The following is a 20,971-nucleotide window of genomic DNA, read 5'->3' as shown; positions in this document are numbered from 1 at the left end:
TAACACCCTAAATTCACACAAAACAGATATAATAGCATATATACATCCTAAACACACTTAAACATTCACAAAACACTTCGTAACACTCCTAAATACATCCAAAACATACTTAAAACACCCAAAACACATGAAATATTACAGAGAAAAAGCAGGGCAGGAAGGAAAACTAAGCTAAACATGGTCTTCTTGGTATTTACCTGTTATGCCCCCTCCTCCTCCTCCTCCATTTCTCCTTACTACTTCCTCCTCCTCCTCCTCCATTTATCTATTTTTCTCCTACTACTACTACCGCACCCAGAACACCCCACACAAACTCAAATAAAAGACCCGACACACATCCAAACTCACCCGAAACACTTGAAACACCTAAATAAACTCAAAACAAACTCACAACACCTCAATATGCCCCCAAACACACCCAAAACACTCCATAATATACTCAAAACACTTTACAAGACTGAATACACGTAAAATACACCTAAAAACATCCTGAGCCACACTTTAAACACCCTAAATTCACACAAAACAGATATAATAGTAAATATACATCCTAAACACACTTAAACATTCACAAAACACTCATAACACTCCTAAATACATCCAAAACACACTTAAAACACCCAAAACACATGAAATATTACAGAGAAAAAGCAGGGCAGGAAGGAAAACTAAGCTAAACATGGTCTTCTTGGTATTTACCTGTTATGCCCCCTCCTCCTCCTCCTCCATTTCTCCTTACTACTTCCTCCTCCTCCTCCTCCTCCTCCATTTATCTATTTTTCTCCTACTACTACTACCGCACCCAGAACACCCCACACAAACTCAAATAAAAGACCTGACACACATCCAAACTCACCCGAAACACTTGAAACACCCTAAATAAACTCAAAACAAACTCACAACACCTCAATATGCCCCCAAACACACCCAAAACACTCCACAATATACTCAAAACACTTTACAAGACTGAATACACGTAAAATACACCTAAAAACATCCTAAGCCACACTTTAAACACCCTAAATTCACACAAAACACAGATATAATAGCAAATATACATCCTAAACACACTTAAACATTCACAAAACACTCCATAACATTCCTAAATACATCCAAAACACACTTAAAACACCCAAAACACATGAAATATTAGAGAGAAAAAGCAGGGCAGGAAGGAAAACTAAGCTAAACATGGTCTTCTTGGTATTTACCTGTTATGCCCCCTCCTCCTCCTCCTCCATTTCTCCTTACTACTTCCTCCTCCTCCTCCTCCTCCAATTATCTATTTTTCTCCTACTACTACTACCGCACCCAGAACACCCCACACAAACTCAAATAAAAGACCCTGACACACATCCAAACTCACCCAAAACACTTGAAACACCCTAAATAAACTCAAAACAAACTCACAACACCTCAAATATGCCCCCAAACACACCCAAAACACTCCACAATATACTCAAAACACTTTACAAGACTGAATACACGTAAAATACACCTAAAAACATCCTAAGCCACACTTTAAACACCCTAAATTCACACAAAACACAGATATAATAGCAAATATACATCCTAAACACACTTAAACATTCACAAAACACTCCATAATACTCCTAAATACATCCAAAACACACTTAAAACACCCAAAACACATGAAATATTACAGATATAAAGCAGGGCAGGAAGGAAAACTAAGCTAAACATGGTCTTCTTGGTATTTACCTGTTATGCCCCCTCCTCCTCCTCCTCCATTTCTCCTTACTACTTCCTCCTCCTCCTCCTCCATTTATCTATTTTTCTCCTACTACTACTACCGCACCCAGAACACCCCACACAAACTCAAATAAAAGACCCGACACACATCCAAACTCACCCGAAATACTTTGAAACACCCTAAATAAACTCAAAACAAACTCACAACACCTAAATATGCCCCCAAACACACCCAAAACACTCCACAATATACTCAAAACACTTTACAAGACTGAATACACGTAAAATACACCTAAAAACATCCTGAGCCACACTTTAAACAACCTAAATTCACACAAAACACAGATATAATAGCAAATATACATCCTAAACACACTTAAACATTCACAAAACACTCCATAACACTCCTAAATACATCCAAAACACACTTAAAACACCCAAAACACATGAAATATTACAGAGAAAAAGCAAGGCAGGAAGGAAAACTAAGCTAAACATGGTCTTCTTGGTATTTACCTGTTATGCCCCCTCCTCCTCTTCCTCCACTTCTCCTTACTACTTCCTCCTCCTCCTCCTCCATTTATCTATTTTTCTCCTACTACTACTACCGCACCCAGAACACCCCACACAAACTCAAATAAAAGACCCGACACACATCCAAACTCACCCGAAACACTTGAAACACCCTAAATAAACTCAAAACAAACTAACAACACCTAAATATGCCCCCACACACACCCAAAACACTCCACAATATACTCAAAACACTTTACAAGACTGAATACACGTAAAATATACCTAAAAACATCCTAAGCCACACTTTAAACATCCTAAATTCACACAAAACACAGATATAATAGCAAATATACATCCTAAACACACTTAAACATTCACAAAACACTCCATAACACTCCTAAATACATCCAAAACACACTTAAAACACCCAAAACACATGAAATATTACAGAGAAAAAGCAGGGCAGGAAGGAAAACTAAGCTAAACATGGTCTTTCTGGTATTTACCTTTTATGCCCCCTCCTCCTCCTCCTCCATTTCTCCTTACTATTTCCTCCTCCTCCTCCATTTATCTATTTTTCTCCTTCTACTAATACTACCTACATACCTGGGCTTGGAAACACCTGGAAAAACACTGGAAATTACGGTAAATACTGACGAGGAGACACTGTATCCGAGCGAGTCTCAGGACCATTGATGACGTCACAGGTGGGGGCTGCCGGCGCCCTGCTGGCTGACGTACGTAACGTATTTCATTTCAAATTTGACCCCTAGAAAAAACGAAGCTAGGCTCGAATGCCTTATATATTCTGACTTGACAATTACTTTAACTAATATTCACAATATCAAAACATCACCAGCCTGAGCAGTTGTAAAGAAATATTAATATGAAATATGTAAAAAGTGTTGAATCTTTGACACCATTAAAATCATTGAAAAGTCCACCCATTTCATTTTACACCAATGGAAAAACACTTTAAAAAATCTGAACTGTTTTTCTAAATAATGCAAAGTTAGTTACAAGCTAAGATGTTCAAATAAAAAATCCAAAAAATGACAAAATCACCACTTCTAACGGCATCAAAAGCTATTTTAGATTCCACACACTTAGCTCATCAGAAACGCAAAACACTTTAAATATCATAAACGATTTTTTGAAGCAACAAAACCTTCATTACAGCCTCAAATAAAAGAGCCAAAAACCGTGTTGGGTAAATTTCACCGTATAAACAGTCCTATATTTATGCAAAAAACAGCAGCAAATTCACCACATTTACTTAACTGAGGCAAGAAACGCACTTCAAAAGCAACGAAATATTTTTATAAATCATAAAAACTTACTATAGAAGCCAAATAAAGTCATTCAGAAAATTCAAAAAAATATTGGAACCCAACAAGTTGGCTCAGGCAGCAGTCCATCATGGCGGCCCTGGGCGGAGACCTTAGTGGGGTAGCCAGCGGCCATGTTGCCTTAATTATTCGTTCATGAGACCAAAAGTAGGCAATGGTGGATTTATCTGACCAGCAAATATGAAGGCCAGATATGTGGTTCCATCTTATGACATATTTGGCTTACAGTAAATGAGGGACGAAGCAAATAATGACTGAAAACACTGACGTCCTGCCTCTACCTCAGCAGACAGCTTGTTTACAAATTAACGAATCTTTCATTATTTGCCTAAATCTCCAAGTTTCCAGACTCAGATGTGAACAAACTCTAAAAATAAGTCAACAACCTTAAAACATGCCTAAAAAAGACGAATAATAAAACCTAAATAAACGAAACACTACAGGGAGGAGGAGAATGTAGTGAAGGCAGGAAGGCTGACTGAGGTGAGGCTGGCACCGCTGGACTCACCTTACGTATTCGTGCCTCTCTGGTGCTGCTTGGCAGTGCTCGGTACAGGGAAAAGCTGCCGGGAATACAGAAACACTGGTTAAAAGAGCGTGTGAGGCAAGACTGACCAGTGTTGACCAAAACAATGTAGCCAGCCAGCCAGCCACCCGCTCTCCCTCCCCAGCGCCACCTATCACTGTTCCAACCACACTCACTATTACACACAATAACACTCACTAAAGGTGACATGTTATCAAATAATATGTCATATAATATCCTCACTTCCTCACTTCCCTTTCCCCTCTCCACACCCACTACGACTACTGTGGCATCCCACTAATTATGTAACGCCACCCCCCCCTCCTCCGGTTCCCCCCTCCTCCCTCCTCCTCACCGGTCCGATCAGAGCTCTAATGAGACGAGGCAAAGATCTTCACGGTGAAGAAGAAAAAAAGAAGAGGAAGAGAGAAGAGGTGAAGCACGCACACACACAAGAAAAAAAAAAAAAACATTTTTGATTGGTAATGGTTCTCGCCTTCATCGTCATGGCCAGAGGGTAGGGAGAGGTTAATTATCACACAGCACCTACAGTGTGGCTTTATTAGGAGGAACGAAAAATATAAAAATAGCAAAAAAAATAATTAAATGAATAATACTGATGGGATTCTTTGGGTTGACTGACCCACTATGACACTATCGAGTGGTTAATCTAGAAAAAAAAAAAAATAAGGCACTTGAAATTCTGGTATGGCATATACACTTATACTCCGTTACTTAACACTACGAATACACAAGAAAATAATTACTTTTATAACTCCTCAAGAGTACCATTGATTCTGGGCACCGTTATATCCCTAAATAGCGTCACAGCCTTCATCCATCACTTCTCTACGGCAATAATATTGCCCACAACACATTCACAGTAGACTATATTTGACTAAAGAAACATTACATGGCTAACACTTTCCCAAGACTCTGTGGCCTGTCTCCACGTGGGACCAACACCGGCTATTTTATCTGTTGCCAGAGGGAAGGGAGACGCCATTCTGTCAACACGTACAGTCACTATATCTTCACTAGAGACATGAATAATAAACATGAACACAGTAATATTCACTTCTAAATAAAAGAAAAATCAAATATTTCAGAGCTACGAGACCCACCTGTTGCCAGAGGGAAGGGAGACGCCATTCTGTGCTCTCTCCCTCAACACCCACAGGCCTCTGAAGTTATTGGAACCTTAGCTAGTTCTCTCTCTCTCTTCTTTCACAAATAATTTTACTGAACCGTGAGTTTAAATAAAAATGCAGGAATAATTGGCTAGCAAGGTGAGCATATAGGCTGGACATTAGTTGAAGTTAATAATTGAATTTTAAATTACTAACATATTTTATAAGCTAGGGAATGACACCTTATGAGTTACTGGTAGGCTGACGCAACATGATGTAATCCTATTATTCGTATTACCACTGATTAGAGAAAACCACAGTTGAAATAAGTAAAGACTATTTATAACAAATGTTTCAAGACTTTTAAATCACTCCCACGAATACACGCCTTATAAATATACTTTTTCATATAATCACTAAACCTTTAATTACCGCTATTATCCTCCTCTTCACCGCAAGCTACAAAAGAAAACAATTATTGGGGAGACTCAAAGAAACACAGAAATAATAAAAAGGAGCGTTACAATTACATGAACCCGCTTATTACAGCTCCGTCGCCTGTCGCTAAGGCATGACCCTATCCAGCCTAACACCTTCCCATCTATCCCGTGTGCCCTAACCTTTCTCAAGAGCCTTTGATGAGGTACCTTGTCAAATGCAGCAGTGGAAGCGATCACGGGAGACATGGCTGGAGCACACTCAGGGAGAGGACAGCTAAGGCAGATGAGTGAAAGTGGTAAGTGGAACATACGTGTATGAATTAAAGCTTCAGTAAAAGTGAAAAGTGGGCAGGTGAACTAGCAATGTTTGTGAGAGGTGTTGAGGCATGGGCGACAGTGAGGACGCATGCAAATGAGAAATAAATAGGCATGTAAAAGAGAAAGGAAAGAGGAATCAATGAAAAGTCAGTTCTAGAATGGTAGATTACAGTATAAAGGGCAAGCATGGGCATGAAAGTTTTATGATGGAGGCTATTGAGGTGACCTAAACACAAGAACCAAGCCTATCCACGTGAATGGACTTTGGATATATAGTGAAATGTCAACATTCTATTAAGATATTACCATCAAACTCATTCTATTATGATGTTACCATCAGCTTACTAAAACCCTCATCTTTTTAAGTACACTGTCTACCCTTCTCGAAAGTAACTTATATCCTTTGCTTCGTACAATTATAGGAAATTCCAAAGTGTTGCTATATGGGAGAACATAATGATGTACTGTCGGGGATCTATGAAACAAACCTGGGCTAGCACCGTGGTGATGGTAAGGTCTCTGCACATGGTAATACTAATGGGTTCAGAGCTTGACCAGGTTTCGATGGGTCGCTTGGATGAACCTAATGCTTTGTTGCTCCTATGTTAAGCCCTGTCCTGCCCGAAAATATGCCAAGTCTTACTACTTTATCAGTAGCGTACTGGGCTAACAGTAATCTTACTCACTGATTAGGAATTAGGCCAACCCTGCTCCAGTAACACGAAACATTTCATAAAAAAAAAAAAAATGATGTTTAGTTTTCCTGTTATACGAATATCTACAAAATTACCTTAAAAGGATATTTTCAGGCAGGACAGGGCAAAGTGTTCGGTTCACCCCAGCGACCGGTAACAGGCCACTATGTACCATTGGCTGCTGTGTACCACTGGCTGCTATGTACCATCATTGGCTGCTATGTACCTGGCTCCTATGAACCATCAGTTATGTACCATTATTATCGTAAACAAAATACAGATAAATTAACAACTTATGGAAAAGGGGGAAGAGAGAGAGAGAGAGAGAGAGAGAGAGAGAGAGAGAGAGAGAGAGAGAGAGAGAGAGAGAGAGAGAGAGAGAGAGAGAAAATCTATGATAGCCTACAAGAAATTAACTAAGCACCAAACAATGGACAACTTAGCAACTCCAATGGACCTACTCATTATTTGCTTTGAAACTCCAGTGGACTTTCTATTTTCTTTGAAATTCCATTGGACCTGCACCCTCAGTTATCCTTCTGGTACGGCACACAAAGCACCCTAAATACAACAAAACTCACCCAAACCACACTCAAAACACCCCTAAATATAAAAAAACTCATCCAAAACTCATCCTAAGACATGCTTAACATCCAAACACACTCAAAATACACCACAACACCCAAATGTACACACAAAACTCACCCAGAAACACACAAAACACATATTATTCATCCAAAAACATGCTCAAAACACCCCACATCACTTCAAAATATCCATAAAACTCACTCAAACACACCTATATCATGCTGAAAACATCCAAGACACTCAAAACACCCTGATATACCTACAAAACTCATCCAACACACTCAAAACACCCTCATATACCCACAAAACTCATTCAATACAACCGAAATACACTAAAAACATCCAAAACACACCCATAACACCCCACAACACCGTAGAATACCAATAAAACTCACCCAAAACACTCAAAACATCCAAAATACATTCAAAACACCTCAAATTACCTGCAAAACTCACCCAAACACTCAAAACAGCCAAAACAAACCCAAAACATCCCAAAACTCATTCAAACACACCAAAAACATCCCAAAACAGGATACGCCCAAACCACACCAAGACGCACCAAGAACACCCGACACAAACTCAAATAAAAGACGCGACACACATCCAAACTCACCCGAAAAACTTGAAACACCCTAAATAAACTCAAAACAAACTCACAACACCTCAATATGCCCCAAACACACCCAAAACACTCCACAATATACAAGACTAAACACGCGTAAAATACACCTAAAAATATCCTAAGCCACACTTTAAACACCCTAAATTCACACAAAACACAGATATAATAGAAAAATATACATCCTAAACACACTTAAACATTCACAAAACACTCCATAACACTCCTAAATACATCCAAAACACACTTAAAACACCCAAAACACATGAAATATTACAGAGAAAAAGCAGGGCAGGAAGGAAAACTAAGCTAAACATGGTCTTCTTGGTATTTACCTGTTATGCCCCCTCCTCCTCCTCCTCCATTTCTCCTTACTACTTCTTCCTCCTCCTCCTCCATTTATCTATTTTTCTCCTACTACTACTACAGCACCCAGAACACCCCACACAAACTCAAATAAAAGACCCGACACACATCCAAACTCACCCGAAACATTTGAAACACCCTAAATAAACTCAAAATAAACTCACAACACCTAAAATGCCCCCAAACACACCCAAAACACTCCACAATATACTCAAAATACTTTACAAGACTGATTACACGTAAAATACACCTAAAAACATCCTAAGCCACACTTTAAACACCCTAAATTCACACAAAACAGATATAATAGTAAATATACATCCTAAACACACTTAAACATTCACAAAACACTCCATAACATTCCTAAATACATCCAAAACACACTTAAAACACCCAAAACACATGAAATATTACAGAGAAAAAGCAGGGCAGAAAGGAAAACTAAGCTAAACATGGTCTTGGTATTTACCTGTTATGCCCCCTCCTCCTCCTCCTCCATTTCTCCTTACTACTTCCTCCTCCTCCTCCTCCTCCATTTATCTATTTTTCTCCTACTACTACTACTGCACCCAGAACACCCCACACAAACTCAAAAAAAGACCCGACACACATCCAAACTCACCCGAAACACTTTGAAACACCCTAAATAAACTCAAAACAAACTCACAACACCTAAATATGCCCCCAAACACACCCAAAACACTCCACAATATACTCAAAACACTTTACAAGACTGAATACACGTAAAATACACCTAAAAACATCCTAAGCCACACTTTAAACACCCTAAACTCACACAAAACAGATATAATAGTAAATATACATCCTAAACACACTTAAACATTCACAAAACACTCCATAACATTCCTAAATACATCCAAAACACACTTAAAACACCCAAAACACATGAAATATTACAGAGAAAAAGCAGGGCAGAAAGGAAAACTAAGCTAAACATGGTCTTGGTATTTACCTGTTATGCCCCCTCCTCCTCCTCCATTTCTCCTTACTACTTCCTCCTCCTCCTCCTCCTCCATTTATCTATTTTTCTCCTACTACTACTACTGCACCCAGAACACCCCACAAAAACTCAAAAAAAGACCTGACACACATCCAAACTCACCCAAAACACTTGAAACACCCTAAATAAACTCAAAACAAACTCACAACACCTCAATATGCCCCCAAACACACCCAAAACACTCCACAATATACTCAAAACACTTTACAAAACTGAATACACGTAAAATACACCTAAAAACATCCTAAGCCACACTTTAAATACCCTAAACTCACACAAAACAGTTATAATAGAAAATATACATCCTAAACACACTTAAACATTAAAAAAACACTGCATAACACTCCTAAATACATCCAAAACACACTTAAAACACCCAAAACACATGAAATATTAGAGAGAAAAAGCAGGGCAGGAAGGAAAACTAATCTAAACATGGTCTTCTTGGTATTTACCTGTTATGCCCCCTCCTCCTCCTCCATTTCTCCTTACTACTTCCTCCTCCTCCTCCATTTATCTATTTTTCTCCTACTACTACTACCGCACCCAGAACACCCCACACAAACTCAAAAAAAGACCTGACACACATCCAAACTCACCCAAAACACTTGAAACACCCTAAATAAACTCAAAACAAACTCACAACACCTAAATATGCCCCCAAACACACCCAAAACACTCCACAATATACTCAAAACAATTTACAAGACTGAATACATGTAAAATACACCTAAAAACATCCTAAGCAACACTTTAAACACCCTAAATTCACACAAAACACAGATATAATAGCAAATATACATCCTAAACACACTTAAACATTCACAAAACACTCCATAATACTCCTAAATACATCCAAAACACACTTAAAACACCCAAAACACATGAAATATTACAGAGAAAAAGCAAGGCAGGAAGGAAAACTAAGCTAAACATGGTCTTCTTGGTATTTACCTGTTATGCCCCCTCCTCCTCCTCCTCCATTTCTCCTTACTACTTCCTCCTCCTCCTCCTTCATTTATCTATTTTTCTCCTACTACTACTACCGCACCCAGAACACCCCACACAAACTCAAATAAAAGACCCGACACACATCCAAACTCACCCGAAACACTTTAAACACCCTAAATAAACTCAAAACAAACTCGCAACACCTAAATATGCCCCCACACACACCCAAAACACTCCACAATATACTCAAAACACTTTACAAGACTGAATACACGTAAAATATACCTAAAAACATCCTAAGCCACACTTTAAACAACCTAAATTCACACAAAACACAGATATAATAGCAAATATACATCCTAAACACACTTAAACATTCACAAAACACTCCATAACACTCCTAAATACATCCAAAACACACTTAAAACACCCAAAATACATGAAATATTACAGAAAAAAAGCAGGGCAGGAAGGAAAACTAAGCTAAACATGGTCTTCTTGGTATTTACCTGTTATGCCCCCTCCTCCTCCTCCTCCATTTCTCCTTACTACTTCCTCCTCCTCCTCCTCCATTTATTTATTTTTCTCCTACTACTACTACCACACCCAGAACACCCCACACAAACTCAAATAAAAGACCCGACACACATCCAAACTCACCCGAAACACTTGAAACACCCTAATTACACTCAAAACAAACTCAACACCTAAATATGCCCCCAAACACACCCAAAACATTCCACAATATACTCAAAACACTTTACAAGACTGAATACATGACTCAAAACACTTTACAAGACTGAATACATGTAAAATACACCTAAAAACATCCTAAGCAACACTTTAAACACCCTAAATTCACACAAAACACAGATATAATAGCAAATATACATCCTAAACACACTTAAACATTCAGAAAACATTCCATAATACTCCTAAATACATCCAAAACACATTTAAAACACACAAAACACATGAAATATTACAGAGATAAAGCAGGGCAGGAAGGAAAACTAAGCTAAACATGGTCTTCTTGGAATTTACATGTTATGCCCCCTCCTCCTCCTCCTCCATTTCTCTTACTACTTCCTCCTCCTCCTCCTCCATTTATCTATTTTTCTTTTACTACTACTACCGCACCCAGAACACCCCACACAAACTCAAATAAAAGACCCGACACACATCTAAACTCACCCGAAACCTTTGAAACACCCTAAATCAACTCAAAACAAACTCACAACACCTAAATATGCCCCCAAACATACCCAAAACACTCCACAATATACTCAAAACACTTTACAAGACTGAATACACGTAAAATACACCTAAAAACATCCTAAGCCACACTTTAACACCCTAAATTCACACAAAACAGATATAATAGCATATATACATCCTAAACACACTTAAACATTCACAAAACACTTCGTAACACTCCTAAATACATCCAAAACATACTTAAAACACCCAAAACACATGAAATATTACAGAAAAAAAGCAGGGCAGGAAGGAAAACTAAGCTAAACATGGTCTTCTTGGTATTTACCTGTTATGCCCCCTCCTCCTCCTCCTCCTCCATTTCTCCTTACTACTTCCTCCTCCTCCTCCTCCTCCTCCATTTATCTATTTTTCTCCTACTACTACTACCGCACCCAGAATACCCCACACAAACTCAAATAAAAGACCCGACACACATCCAAACTCACCCGAAACACTTGAAACACACTAAATAAACTCAAAACAAACTCACAACACCTCAATATGCCCCCAAACACACCCAAAACACTCCACAATATACTCAAAACACTTTACAAGACTGAATACACGTAAAATACACCTAAAAACATCCTAAGCCACACTTTAAATACCCTAAACTCACACAAAACAGTTATAATAGAAAATATACATCCTAAACACACTTAAACATTAAAAAAAACACTGCATAACACTCCTAAATACATCCAAAACACACTTAAAACACCCAAAACACATGAAATATTAGAGAGAAAAAGCAGGGCAGGAAGGAAAACTAAGCTAAACATGGTCTTCTTGGTATTTACCTGTTATGCCCCCTCCTCCTCCTCCATTTCTCCTTACTACTTCCTCCTCCTCCTCCTCCTCCATTTATCTATTTTTCTCCTACTACTACTACCGCACCCAGAACACCCCACACAAACTCAAATAAAAGACCTGACACACAACCAAACTCATCCGAAAAACTTTAAACACCCTAAATAAACTCAAAACAAACTCACAACACCTAAATATGCCCCCAAACACACCCAAAACACTCCACAATATACTCAAAACAATTTACAAGACTGAATACATGTAAAATACACCTAAAAACATCCTAAGCAACACTTTAAACACCCTAAATTCACACAAAACACAGATATAATAGCAAATATACATCCTAAACACACTTAAACATTCACAAAACACTCCATAATACTCCTAAATACAACCAAAACACACTTAAAACACCCAAAACACATGAAATATTACAGATATAAAGCAGGGCAGGAAGGAAAACTAAGGTAAACATGGTCTTCTTGGTATTTACATGTTATGCCCCCTCCTCCTCCTCCTCCATTTCTCCTTACTACTTCTTCCTCCTCCTCCTCCATTTATCTATTTTTCTTTTACTACTACTACTACCGCACCCAGAACACCCCACACAAACTCAAATAAAAGACCCGACACACATCTAAACTCACCCGAAACATTTGAAACACCCTAAATAAACTCAAAACAAACTCACAACACCTAAACATGCCCCCAAACATACCCAAAACACTCCACAATATACTCAAAACACTTTACAAGACTGAATACACGTAAAATACACCTAAAAACATCCTAAGCCACACTTTAAACACCCTAAATTCACACAAAACAGATATAATAGCAAATATACATCCTAAACACACTTAAACATTCACAAAACACTCCACAACACTCCTAAATACATCCAAAACACACTTAAAACACCCAAAACACATGAAATATTACAGAGAAAAAGCAGGGCAGGAAGGAAAACTAAGCTAAACATGGTCTTCTTGGTATTTACCTGTTATGCCCCCTCCTCCTCCTCCTCCATTTCTCCTTACTACTTCCTCCTCCTCCTCCTCCATTTATTTATTTTTCTCCTACTACTACTACCGCACCCAGAACACCCCACACAAACTCAAATAAAAGACCCGACACACATCCAAACTCACCCGAAACACTTGAAACACCCTAAATAAACTCAAAACAAACTCACAACACCTAAATATGCCCCCAAACACACCCAAAACACTCCACAATATACTCAAAACACTTTACAAGACTGAATACACGTAAAATACACCTAAAAACATCCTAAGCCACACTTTAAACACCCTAAATTCACACAAAACACAGATATAATAGCAAATATACATCCTAAACACACTTAAACATTCACAAAACACTCCATAACACTCCTAAATACATCCAAAACACACTTAAAACACCCAAAACACATGAAATATTACAGAGAAAAAGCAGGGCAGGAAGGAAAACTAAGCTAAACATGGTCTTCTTGGTATTTACCTGTTATGCCCCCTCCTCCTCCTCCTCCATTTCTCCTTACTACTTCCTCCTCCTCCTCCTCCATTTATCTATTTTTCTCCTACTACTACTACCGCACCCAGAACACCCCACACAAACTCAAATAAAAGACCCGACACACATCCAAACTCACCCGAAACACTTAAACACCCTAAATAAACTCAAAACAAACTCACAACACCTAAATATGCCCCCAAACACACCCAAAACACTCCACAATATACTCAAAACACTTTACAAGACTGAATACACGTAAAATACACCTAAAAACATCCTAAGCCACACTTTAAACACCCTAAATTCACACAAAACACAGATATAATAGCAAATATACATCCTAAACACACTTAAACATTCACAAAACACTCCATAACACTCCTAAATACATCCAAAACACACTTAAAACACCCAAAACACATGAAATATTACAGAGAAAAAGCAGGGCAGGAAGGAAAACTAAGCTAAACATGGTCTTCTTGGTATTTACCTGTTATGCCCCCTCCTCCTCCTCCTCCATTTCTCCTTACTACTTCCTCCTCCTCCTCCTCCATTTATCTATTTTTCTCCTACTACTACTACCGCACCCAGAACACCCCACACAAACTCAAATAAAAGACCCGACACACATCCAAACTCACCCGAAACACTTTGAAACACCCTAAATAAACTCAAAACAAACTCACAACACCTAAATATGCCCCCAAACACACCCAAAACACTCCACAATATACTCAAAACACTTTACAAGACTGAATACACGTAAAATATACCTAAAAACATCCTAAGCCACACTTTAAACAACCTAAATTCACACAAAACACAGATATAATAGCAAATATACATCCTAAACACACTTAAACATTCACAAAACACTCCATAACACTCCTAAATACATCCAAAACACACTTAAAACACCCAAAATACATGAAATATTACAGAAAAAAAGCAGGGCAGGAAGGAAAACTAAGCTAAACATGGTCTTCTTGGTATTTACCTGTTATGCCCCCTCCTCCTCCTCCTCCATTTCTCCTTACTACTTCCTCCTCCTCCTCCTCCATTTATTTATTTTTCTCCTACTACTACTACCGCACCCAGAACACCCCACACAAACTCAAATAAAAGACCCGACACACATCCAAACTCACCCAAAACACTTGAAACACCCTAAATACACTCAAAACAAACTCATAACACCTAAATATGCCCCCAAACACACCCAAAGCACTCCACAATATACTCAAAACACTTTACAAGACTGAATACACGTAAAATACACCTAAAAACATCCTAAGCCACACTTTAAACACCCTAAATTCACACAAAACACAGATATAATAGCAAATATACATCCTAAACACACTTAAACATTCACAAAACACTCCATAACACTCCTAAATATATCCAAAACACACTTAAAACACCCAAAACACATGAAATATTACAGAGAAAAAGTAGAGGAAGGAAAACTAAGCTAAACATGGTCTTCTTGGTATTTACCTGTTATGCCCCCTCCTCCTCCTCCTCCATTTCTCCTTACTACTTCCTCCTCCTCCTCCTCCATTTATCTATTTTTCTCCTACTACTACTACCGCACCCAGAACACCCCACACAAACTCAAATAAAAGACCCGACACACATCCAAACTCACCCGAAACACTTGAAACACCCTAAATAAACTCAAAACAAACTCACAACACCTAAATATGCCCCAAAACACACCCAAAACACTCCACAATATACTCAAAACACTTTACAAGACTGAATACACGTAAAATACACCTAAAAACATCCTAAGCCACACTTTAAACACCCTAAATTCACACAAAACACAGATATAATAGCAAATATACATCCTAAACACACTTAAACATTCACAAAACACTCCATAACACTCCTAAATACATCCAAAACACACTTAAAACACCCAAAACACATGAAATATTACAGAGAAAAAGCAGGGCAGGAAGGAAAACTAAGCTAAACATGGTCTTCTTGGTATTTACCTGTTATGCCCCCTCCTCCTCCTCCTCCATTTCTCCTTACTACTTCCTCCTCCTCCTCCTCCATTTATCTATTTTTCTCCTACTACTACTACCGCACCCAGAACACCCCACACAAACTCAAATAAAAGACCCGACACACATCCAAACTCACCCGAAACACTTGAAACACCCTAAATAAACTCAAAACAAACTAACAACACCTAAATATGCCCCCAAACACACCCAAAACACTCCACAATATACTCAAAACACTTTACAAGACTGAATACACGTAAAATACACCTAAAAACATCCTAAGCCACACTTTAAACACCCTAAATTCACACAAAACACAGATATAATAGCAAATATACATCCTAAACACACTTAAACATTCACAAAACACTCCATAACACTCCTAAATACATCCAAAACACACTTAAAACACCCAAAACACATGAAATATTACAGAGAAAAAGCAGGGCAGGAAGGAAAACTAAGCTAAACATGGTCTTTCTGGTATTTACCTTTTATGCCCCCTCCTCCTCCTCCTCCATTTCTCCTTACTATTTCCTCCTCCTCCTCCATTTATCTATTTTTCTCCTTCTACTAATACTACCTACATACCTGGGCTTGGAAACACCTGGAAAAACACTGGAAATTACGGTAAATACTGACGAGGAGACACTGTATCCGAGCGAGTCTCAGGACCATTGATGACGTCACAGGCGGGGGCTGCCGGCGCCCTGCTGGCTGACGTACGTAACGTATTTCATTTCAAATTTGACCCCTAGAAAAAACGAAGCTAGGCTCGAATGCCTTATATATTCTGACTTGACAATTACTTTAACTAATATTCACAATATCAAAACATCACCAGCCTGAGCAGTTGTAAAGAAATATTAATATGAAATATGTAAAAAGTGTTGAATCTTTGACACCATTAAAATCATTGAAAAGTCCACCCATTTCATTTTACACCAATGGAAAAACACTTTAAAAAATCTGAACTGTTTTTCTAAATAATGCAAAGTTAGTTACAAGCTAAGATGTTCAAATAAAAAATCCAAAAAATGACAAAATCACCACTTCTAACGGCATCAAAAGCTATTTTAGATTCCACACACTTAGCTCATCAGAAACGCAAAACACTTTAAATATCATAAACGATTTTTTGAAGCAACAAAACCTTCATTACAGCCTCAAATAAAAGAGCCAAAAACCGTGTTGGGTAAATTTCACCGTATAAACAGTCCTATATTTATGCAAAAAACAGCAGCAAATTCACCACATTTACTTAACTGAGGCAAGAAACGCACTTCAAAAGCAACGAAATATTTTTATAAATCATAAAAACTTACTATAGAAGCCAAATAAAGTCATTCAGAAAATTCAAAAAAATATTGGAACCCAACAAGTTGGCTCAGGCAGCAGTCCATCATGGCGGCCCTGGGCGGAGACCTTAGTGGGGTAGCCAGCGGCCATGTTGCCTTAATTATTCGTTCATGAGACCAAAAGTAGGCAATGGTGGATTTATCTGACCAGCAAATATGAAGGCCAGACATGTGGTTCCATCTTATGACATATTTGGCTTACAGTAAATGAGGGACGAAGCAAATAATGACTGAAAACACTGACGTCCTGCCTCTACCTCAGCAGACAGCTTGTTTACAAATTAACGAATCTTTCATTATTTGCCTAAATCTCCAAGTTTCCAGACTCAGATGTGAACAAACTCTAAAAATAAGTCAACAACCTTAAAACATGCCTAAAAAAGACGAATAATAAAACCTAAATAAACGAAACACTACAGGGAGGAGGAGAATGTAGTGAAGGCAGGAAGGCTGACTGAGGTGAGGCTGGCACCGCTGGACTCACCTTACGTATTCGTGCCTCTCTGGTGCTGCTTGGCAGTGCTCGGTACAGGGAAAAGCTGCCGGGAATACAGAAACACTGGTTAAAAGAGCGTGTGAGGCAAGACTGACCAGTGTTGACCAAAACAATGTAGCCAGCCAGCCAGCCAGCCACCCGCTCTCCCTCCCCAGCGCCACCTATCACTGCTCCAACCACACTCACTATTACACACAATAACACTCACTAAAGGTGACATGTTATCAAATAATATGTCATATAATATCCTCACTTCCTCACTTCCCTTTCCCCTCTCCACACCCACTACGACTACTGTGGCATCCCACTAATTACATGAACCCGCTTATTACAGCTCCGTCGCCTGTCGCTAAGGCATGACCCTATCCAGCCTAACACCTTCCCATCTATCCCGTGTGCCCTAACCTTTCTCAAGAGCCTTTGATGAGGTACCTTGTCAAATGCAGCAGTGGAAGCGATCACGGGAGACATGGCTGGAGCACACTCAGGGAGAGGACAGCTAAGGCAGATGAGTGAAAGTGGTAAGTGGAACATACGTGTATGAATTAAAGCTTCAGTAAAAGTGAAAAGTGGGCAGGTGAACTAGCAATGTTTGTGAGAGGTGTTGAGGCATGGGCGACAGTGAGGACGCATGCAAATGAGAAATAAATAGGCATGTAAAAGAGAAAGGAAAGAGGAATCAATGAAAAGTCAGTTCTAGAATGGTAGATTACAGTATAAAGGGCAAGCATGGGCATGAAAGTTTTATGATGGAGGCTATTGAGGTGACCTAAACACAAGAACCAAGCCTATCCACGTGAATGGACTTTGGATATATAGTGAAATGTCAACATTCTATTAAGATATTACCATCAAACTCATTCTATTATGATGTTACCATCAGCTTACTAAAACCCTCATCTTTTTAAGTACACTGTCTACCCTTCTCGAAAGTAACTTATATCCTTTGCTTCGTACAATTATAGGAAATTCCAAAGTGTTGCTATATGGGAGAACATAATGATGTACTGTCGGGGATCTATGAAACAAACCTGGGCTAGCACCGTGGTGATGGTAAGGTCTCTGCACATGGTAATACTAATGGGTTCAGAGCTTGACCAGGTTTCGATGGGTCGCTTGGATGAACCTAATGCTTTGTTGCTCCTATGTTAAGCCCTGTCCTGCCCGAAAATATGCCAAGTCTTACTACTTTATCAGTAGCGTACTGGGCTAACAGTAATCTTACTCACTGATTAGGAATTAGGCCAACCCTGCTCCAGTAACACGAAACATTTCATAAAAAAAAAAAAAAATGATGTTTAGTTTTCCTGTTATACGAATATCTACAAAATTACCTTAAAAGGATATTTTCAGGCAGGACAGGGCAAAGTGTTCGGTTCACCCCAGCGACCGGTAACAGGCCACTATGTACCATTGGCTGCTGTGTACCACTGGCTGCTATGTACCATCATTGGCTGCTATGTACCTGGCTCCTATGAACCATCAGTTATGTACCATTATTATCGTAAACAAAATACAGATAAATTAACAACTTATGGAAAAGGGGGAAGAGAGAGAGAGAGAGAGAGAGAGAGAGAGAGAGAGAGAGAGAGAGAGAGAGAGAGAGAGAGAGAGAGAGAGAGAGAGAGAGAAAATCTATGATAGCCTACAAGAAATTAACTAAGCACCAAACAATGGACAACTTAGCAACTCCAATGGACCTACTCATTATTTGCTTTGAAACTCCAGTGGACTTTCTATTTTCTTTGAAATTCCATTGGACCTGCACCCTCAGTTATCCTTCTGGTACGGCACACAAAGCACCCTAAATACAACAAAACTCACCCAAACCACACTCAAAACACCCCTAAATATAAAAAAACTCATCCAAAACTCATCCTAAGACATGCTTAACATCCAAACACACTCAAAATACACCACAACACCCAAATGTACACACAAAACTCACTCAGAAACACACAAAACACATATTATTCATCCAAAAACATGCTCAAAACACCCCACATCACTTCAAAATATCCATAAAACTCACTCAAACACACCTATATCATGCTGAAAACATCCAAGACACTCAAAACACCCTGATATACCTACAAAACTCATCCAACACACTCAAAACACCCTCATATACCCACAAAACTCATTCAATACAACCGAAATACACTAAAAACATCCAAAACACACCCATAACACCCCACAACACCGTAGAATACCAATAAAACTCACCCAAAACACTCAAAACATCCAAAATACATTCAAAACACCTCAAATTACCTGCAAAACTCACCCAAACACTCAAAACAGCCAAAACAAACCCAAAACATCCCAAAACTCATTCAAACACACCAAAAACATCCCAAAACAGGATACGCCCAAACCACACCAAGACGCACCAAGAACACCCGACACAAACTCAAATAAAAGACGCGACACACATCCAAACTCACCCGAAAAACTTGAAACACCCTAAATAAACTCAAAACAAACTCACAACACCTCAATATGCCCCAAACACACCCAAAACACTCCACAATATACAAGACTAAACACGCGTAAAATACACCTAAAAATATCCTAAGCCACACTTTAAACACCCTAAATTCACACAAAACACAGATATAATAGAAAAATATACATCCTAAACACACTTAAACATTCACAAAACACTCCATAACACTCCTAAATACATCCAAAACACACTTAAAACACCCAAAACACATGAAATATTACAGAGAAAAAGCAGGGCAGGAAGGAAAACTAAGCTAAACATGGTCTTCTTGGTATTTACCTGTTATGCCCCCTCCTCCTCCTCCTCCATTTCTCCTTACTACTTCTTCCTCCTCCTCCTCCATTTATCTATTTTTCTCCTACTACTACTACAGCACCCAGAACACCCCACACAAACTCAAATAAAAGACCCGACACACATCCAAACTCACCCGAAACATTTGAAACACCCTAAATAAACTCAAAATAAACTCACAACACCTAAAATGCCCCCAAACACACCCAAAACACTCCACAATATACTCAAAATACTTTACAAGACTGATTACACGTAAAATACACCTAAAAACATCCTAAGCCACACTTTAAACACCCTAAATTCACACAAAACAGATATAATAGTAAATATACATCCTAAACACACTTAAACATTCACAAAACACTCCATAACATTCCTAAATACATCCAAAACACACTTAAAACACCCAAAACACATGAAATATTACAGAGAAAAAGCAGGGCAGAAAGGAAAACTAAGCT

General features: G+C 38.7%; 1 long non-coding RNA gene across 1 annotated transcript in view; it reads right to left on the bottom strand.

Annotated features, from left to right (window-relative positions):
- The window catches only part of LOC135106936 (uncharacterized), a 38,379-nt gene extending 20,259 nt beyond the window's left edge, over nt 1–18,120 (bottom strand). Inside the window, exons 1-2 of the long non-coding RNA XR_010271510.1 lie at nt 17,693–18,120; nt 4,087–4,141 (exon numbers count right to left, since the gene is read on the bottom strand). This is a non-coding gene — a long non-coding RNA (uncharacterized LOC135106936). The remainder of the gene's footprint in view (nt 1–4,086; nt 4,142–17,692) is intronic.
- Between the last annotated feature and the right edge of the window lie 2,851 nt (nt 18,121–20,971).

Source organism: Scylla paramamosain, chromosome 14 (assembly GCF_035594125.1).
Source record: "Scylla paramamosain isolate STU-SP2022 chromosome 14, ASM3559412v1, whole genome shotgun sequence".
In the NCBI taxonomy this organism is placed as follows: Eukaryota; Metazoa; Arthropoda; class Malacostraca; order Decapoda; family Portunidae; genus Scylla; species Scylla paramamosain.
This window is presented reverse-complemented; position numbering and strand designations above follow the sequence as displayed.